The sequence below is a fragment of the Marmota marmota genome, unplaced genomic scaffold (genome assembly GCF_001458135.2).
Source record: "Marmota marmota marmota unplaced genomic scaffold, marMar, whole genome shotgun sequence".
Lineage (NCBI taxonomy): Eukaryota > Metazoa > Chordata > Mammalia > Rodentia > Sciuridae > Marmota > Marmota marmota.
The window spans coordinates 41,399,358-41,406,452 of record NW_025999977.1 but is presented as its reverse complement, the minus strand read 5'-3'; the positions used below and the strand labels follow the sequence as shown (position 1 = coordinate 41,406,452).

At 40.8% G+C, this 7,095-nt stretch overlaps 1 long non-coding RNA gene across 1 annotated transcript in view; it reads left to right on the top strand.

The window, feature by feature from the left end:
• Positions 1-64: 64 nt before the first annotated feature.
• The window catches only part of LOC125617234, a 15,399-nt gene continuing 8,368 nt past the window's right edge, over positions 65-7,095 (top strand). Inside the window, exon 1 of the long non-coding RNA XR_007348156.1 lies at positions 65-204. This is a non-coding gene — a long non-coding RNA (uncharacterized LOC125617234). The remainder of the gene's footprint in view (positions 205-7,095) is intronic.

Sequence of the window (7,095 nt, the reverse complement as noted above, 5' to 3'; positions counted from 1 at the left end):
AGGGGGCGGGGAGGTGGGCCGCGTTCCCTTCGAGACCCGCCCCCGCCGCCCGGCGAGACCCGCCCCCGGCTCTCCAGCGGGTGTGGGGCGCAGACCGACCTTGCCCCCTCCTGGCCTCTGCAGCTCTGGCTGCGGCGGAGTGGCGCTTCAACTCCACAGGTATCTGCCCCGCCAGGTGAATGCTCTGCTTGATGTGACTACAAGGTAAAGAATGCAAAGAACCATCCCCGTGAATCATTCATCCGCCCCTCTCTGGGTAATCCTGTCCCGGTGACTTTCCAAATTAACTCAGCAAGCTCACTGAACACCGACTCTGCGCCTAGCGCTGCACCAGGTGCCGTGTGGGTACAAGGTCATGGTCACGGCCCCTGGTCTAAGGAGCGCATAACTTAGAGGGAAAAGCAGTCGTGTATAAACAACCAGGTCTAGTGACCCGTGCAAAGGCAAGCCACAGTCAGATGCTGTGCTAGGATGAGGAAGAGATTACTTCCGCTTGACGTGCAGAGGCGTTCCTGGAAGAGAGGCATTTATGTTCAGCCTAGAAGAAAAAAAAAAGAAGTCCTAGGAAAAAGCCAGGAGGGCATTAAGACTCGGTAGAACTTGAGCAAAGAAGCACAGGTGACCAAGATTTACCAGCTCAGCACCTTTTTAATATTGTGTGTGTGTGTGTGTGTGTGTGTACCTTTCCAAACTGTGTGAAATATAGGAGAAGGTGCCAAATTGGGAACAGCCAAACCTTTTTAATGGCCCAAGTGATCATTTTTTTCAACATTTTTTAAGACTCAAAATGGCAACGTCCTTTAAGAGTTATAAAGCAACCCCAGGTCAATGCGCTTTGAGTTGAGTGTTTTTTACTGCTTTTTGGCACCTTATGGTAAGGCAGATCGAGCCACCTCCTGCTGCGGTCTGCCTGCCTGCCTTTAGAACACCCTCTTCCTTCTCCTCTCGTCTGCCTATTTTTAAACTCCTATAATGAAGAAAATGCTTATAACCAACTTTAAGTAAGAGTAAACAGTTTCTTCAAAAAAGAGTATCACCTTTCACACATGGCTTGTGCAAATATTTTGCATACCAGAGAGGACTAAGATACTAAGATACTAAGACTAAGATACTAAGACTAAGATACTCAGAATAGAGGTAAGAGACATCTAGTTTATTTTTTAAAATATTTTTTAGTTGTCAATGGACATTTTATTTATTTATATGTGGTGCTGAGACTCGAACCCAGTGCCTCACACATGCTAGCCACTGAGCTACAACCCTAGCCTCTAGTTTATTCTTTGACCAATTATTGAGCATCTATTACAGAAAAGGCATTGAAAGGGTAACTCACTGATTCTCTTCTTTAAGAGAAAGGTGTAAGAGATACAAAATAAATATGTAGAGGCTGGAGTTGTGACTCAGCGGTAGAGCACTCACCTCCTACGTGTGAGACCCTGGGTCTGATCCTCAACACCACATAAAAAAATAAATAAGTGAAATAAAGGTATTGTGTCCAACTACAACTAAAAAATAAATAATATTTAAAAAATAAACAAATATGTACATATTGCTTGATGTGTTTGCCCAATTGATAGAAACCAAGGTTTCAGTATGTGAGCTAGACTCATAAATCAATTTTGGAATTAACTACTTCAGGTGCACTTGTCCTCACATCTTTCCATCTCTGTTCTGTGTTTTCATTACCTCCACGTCCTCAGAAAACCTTTCAAACATCTTTCACTAATTCTTTCCCTAATATTCCAAAATTATTGACTTCTCTTGTTTACCTGTTCTTTTTCCTACCTCATCTATATATGTTCAAGCTCTTCCAGTCCTGGGGTAGGGGCAGAAGGAAGAAGTTTCCACCATGATTACTATTCCCTCTGTATTTTTCTTCACAAATGTCTTGAAAGCCATCTGAAGTCATTACCTCCTCAGAGGCTTCTCGCTCTTCAGTCCGTGGCTGTGCTCCACCACTCCACTGCCTATTCTTAGTCATTAATGCTTCTTTTGATCCTAAATGCTATGGCCCAGTTAAGTCTTCATTTTACTAGAACTTCCAGTGGCACTTGACTATAGAAGCGTGCTACTCTTTTTGAAACATGGCTCCATGACATGATTCCTCTTTTAACCCCTTTAGCCACTCAGTTTCCAAAATTCTGTCCTCAGCTCATCTCACCCCACACCTTCTCCCTGAGCCATTTCACATACTCCATATCTTCATCTATCACCCATGGCTGTTACTCCAAATTGTATTATCACTAACTTAGGCCACTCCTCTGGGTTCCTCATGCACAAAAGCCTACCAGAATATCCTAGAGACCTCAAGCTCTGCATTTCAAAAAGTGTATGGCACTACTGTCCATCCAGTTGCCCATTCAAACACCTCTAATTAACCTTTATTCCTTGTTTCTCCTTGCTGCTTCCAATAATCAAAGTCCTTTTCTTTTGTTGTTGTTATTGTTTTGTTTGTTTGTTTGTTTGTTTTTATACCAGGGATTGAACCCAAGGGCATTTAACCACTAAGCCACATCCCCAACCCTTTTTATGTTTTATTTTGAGACAGAGTATTGCTAAGTTGCTTTTAGCCTTACTGAGTTGCTAATGCTGGCTTCGAACTTCTGATGCTCCTGCCTCAGCCTCCCAGGTAGCTGGAATTATAGGCATGCACCACTGCACCCAGCTACAAAGTCCTCTGGATTCTACTTCATTAATACTTCTAGAACCTGTCCCTCTTAGCTCTTCTCAGCTAGGCTAGTGCAAGAACCTTTTATCTGCTTCGCTACTCTACCTGTATCTCCAGTTTCTTCTAATCCATGTTCCATATGCGGGTTGTAGAAAACTTTCCAATGTACCACACATGGTGTCACTACACAGCGTGGCACACAGACCCTCCATTAATCTAGCCTTTGCCTATCTATCCATTCCATCTTGTGTTGCTGTCTCCACACACACACATCACCCAAATTCCTGGAATGTTTCTGCTTTCCCTAACCTCCATACCTTTGTGCTTGTTTTGCTTTTTGTTTGGAATTTCATTTGAATAAAAGCAAAGGGTATGCAATGTAAGTGTAGTTGAAGTTCCATGTATTTTTTTTCTCTTTCCATATGTTTTATTGGTACAATGTAGTCATACATAATAATGGGATTTGTTGTTACATATTCATACATACATACAGCTTAACTATAATTTGGCCAACATAACCCCTTAGCACTTCCCGCCTCCCTGCATACTCCTGCCCCCTGGTTCCTTTCCTTCAGTGATCTCCCTTCTATTTTCATAAATCCTCTCTCCTTCTTTTCCTTTTTCCTCTCTAGTTTCCATATATGAGAGAAAACATGCAACTCTTGACCTTCTGAATTTGGCTTCTTCCACTTAACATAATGTTCTTAGTTCCATCCATTTTTCTACAAATGACATAATTTCATTTTTCTTTGTGGTTGAATAAAACTCCATTGTGAACATATAACACATTTTCTTTATCCATTCATCTGTTGATGGACACCTAGGCTAATTTACAATCCCACCAACAATATAAAAGTGTTCCTTTTTCTTCACGTCCTCTCCAAGCATTTACTATTACTTGTATTTTTAAAAAATATTTATTGTAGTTGTACACAATATCTTTATTTTATTTATTTATTTTTATATGGTGCTGAGGATCGAACCCCAGGCCTCACATGTGCTAGGTAAGCACTCTACTGCTGAGCCATAACCCCAGCCCTGTTATTTGTATTCTTGATGACTGCCATTCTGACTGGTATGAGATGAAATCGCAGTATAGTTTTGATGATGTTGAAAAGTTCCATGTATGTTGAAGCTATACTCCAAGAAACTTTCTGGAAATAAGAACACATAAACCTATACAATGGAATGGCTCCCATGTACCTGAGGAACTTACCAGAGAATGATCAACTCTGAGAGCTATACTATTAAAATTATTAGACATAATAATAAAAATAATGATAACAGCCTCCAAGGCCTTCAGGCAAAAAAAAAAAAAATCAAATTGTTTAAAAGGAAAATTAGGCTGCAGGTCATTAAAGATGGAGACAAATTCTTTTCACTCCTTTTGATCTAGGCTGGCCTTAGTGAACTACTAGTCAATACAATATGTGATATTCTAGGATTTCCAAGCCCAGGGCACTAGAGCTCTTAAGTTATCCATCTGGGTCTTTCTTTTATCCATCTGGGAACACTTTCTTTTAAAGCCCTGAGCTGTTATGGAAAGTATCTCACTTCCTGTGGAAAGGTCCTGAGACCACACTGAGAGGGAGGACATGGTCAATCCTGGCTGATACCAAGTGAAGTCATCATTAGCGCTCTGACTCAGCCCAGACATCAGCTGAATGCCTCTGAGTGACCTCCTCTGAAGTCATGTGGAACAGAAATATCATCCAATCAAGACCTACCTATGTAGGTATGTGGTTCCGAGGAAGAGAACTTATCTAGCATGTACAAGGCCCAGGGCTCAATTCCCAGCACCTTAAAAAAACTAACAAAAACAAAAGATCTGTATATCAGGTATTTAGTGCATGCCACCAGTGAAATGACTGGAACCCAGCCCCAGCTCCCTGCCTCTTTTCCAAGAGATCCTTGTTTTCTAGAAGTCTCCCAGATGCTTCCCTTGGGCAGAAGTAAGGAAGCCCCACAGAAGGCAGGTGGCTTCCTGGGATGGAGAAGATAATCTGAGGATGTGCTTGGGCTAAGTCCTTTCCCGTCTGCTTTGTGAGCCTGCCTGTGGCTGCAGGTTAGGCTGTAAGACCCAGAAACCCACCTAAGCTTTTGCAGGGACACAATTAAACCCTTAATAAGTATCCATCAATAAAATGTAATAGCTCCAGATGTGGTGGCACATGCAAGTAAACTGAGCTACTCAGAAGGCTGAGGCAGGAAGATTGCAAGTTACAGGCCAGCCTAGGCAACTTAGCAACACCCTGTCTCAAAATGAAGAATAAAATGGGCTGGGGTGAAGTTCAGTGGCAGAGCATCCCTGGGTTCAGTCCCCAGTGCTGGAAAAAATTTTTAAAAAGTAATGGGAACACAGCCCTGCTCATTCAAGGGCTATATGTGACAGAGATTATACACAAAGCTTCAAGAATTAACTGTGTGACCCTTTACAGAAAAAGTTTGTCATTCCCTGCTTTAAAGGATAGGGTGGGGTGGGAGATACAATTCAGTAGTAGAACACTTGCCTACCATGCATAAGGCCTTGGGTTCAGTCCCCAGCAACACCTACACACACACACACACACACACACACACACACATTCTTACTTTAAGGCATTCATTCTAGGGTAATTTATTGTGAGTCTGTTAGCCAAAACAGCTGGCATCAGACTTCCCAAGAGCAACATGCCAAGCAAGGCAATAGTGATGCAGTGTCTTCTAGAAACTTAAGGAAAGAAGATGCAGGCAAAGGATTTTATATTTACCCACCCATGCCATTTATCAAGCATCAAGACTATAGGAAAAAATGTTTATAAAATGCAAGAAATTAAGGAATAGTGCACATATAAGCTTATCCTAAGTATCCGCAAAAACACAGGCCAGCAAATTTTTCGAAAACATCAGATAGTAAATATTTTAGATTTGGCGACCTGACTACTCTACTCTGCCATTATAGCACAAAAGCAATGGTAGATGATATGTAAATAAGTAGGTCTGGTATGTTCCAGGAAGCCCCACAGAAGGCAGGTGGCTTCCTGGGATGGAGAAGATAATCTGAGGATGTCTTAGGCTAATAAAATTTATAAATTTTATTTATAAAACAGGCACAGGCATAAAAATTGGGCTGGATTTGCTGCCTCTTTACTAGAGGAAAAGAAGTAGTAGGAAGTTCCTCACAAAGAACCATGAGGCCCATATGGCTCAAGAAAATAATATACCATGGCCAAGTGGGGTATGTCTTAGTCTTCTAGGGCTACCGTAAGAAAGTCCACAGGTTGGCTGGCAAGAGAGAGAGAGAAAGAAAAAGGAAGGAGGGAGGGAGGGAGGGAAGAAACTAACTTATTTCTTTGCAGTTCTAGAGGCTACAAGTCCCAGATCAGGTGTTGCCAGGGTTGATTGCTCGTGAGCCTCTTTAACTTGTAGATGGGCCTCTGAATCTGTCTTCAAATGATCTGCCCTCTATTCTTATACACCTGTGTCCTAATCTCCTCTTCCTATAAGGACATCAGTCATGTGGGACTAGGGTCCACCTCTAAAAACTTCATTTTATCTTAATCATCTCTCTAAAGACCCTATCTCCAAATACAGTCACATTCTGAGATACTGGAGATTAGAACTTCAACAACCTAAATATAAAAGCTAAAGCTATAAAACTCTTAGAATAAAACATAGGTATAAAATATTTATTACCTTGGGCCTGTTAAAGTCTTCTTAGGCACAACACCCAAAACAAATGATAAAAGAAAAAGTAGGTCAGTTGGACTTTATCAATTTAAAACTTTTTTTGTGGGGTTTGAGGAGTGGGGATTGAACCCAGGGGCATTCTACCATTAAACTACATTCTAGCCCTTATTTTTTATTTTGAGGCAGGGTCTTGCTTAGTTACCTAGGCTGGCCTCAAACTTGGGATCCTCCTGCCTCATACTCCTGAGTCACTAAGATTATAGGCATGTGCCACCATGCCTGATGGTATGTTATTTATATCTCAATATATATTTTTATTTTTTCTCAATATATATTTATCTCAATATATATTTTTATCTTAATATATAGTTGAAGAAAACCATTAAATACTCCTGGAAGATACAAATATATACTTGGTTTTGATTAAAATATCTGATCATTAAAGTAACAATTTTTCTTACATTAATGTATAAATTTAATATGATTCCCTCCAAAATATAACTTTTTTTTTTTTCTCTGTAGCTGAACAAGTCGATACCAAAGCTGAAAGGAAAAAAATAAACACTCAAGAATAGCACAGTTTGGGGGCTGGGGATGTGGCTCAAGCGGTAGCGTGCTCGCCTGGCATGTGTGCGGCCCGGGTTCGATCCTCAGCACCACATACAAACAAAGATGTTGTGTCCGCCAAAAACTAAGAAATAAATATTAAAAAAAAAAAAAAAATTCTCTCTCTCTCTCTCTCAAAAAAAAAAAAAAAA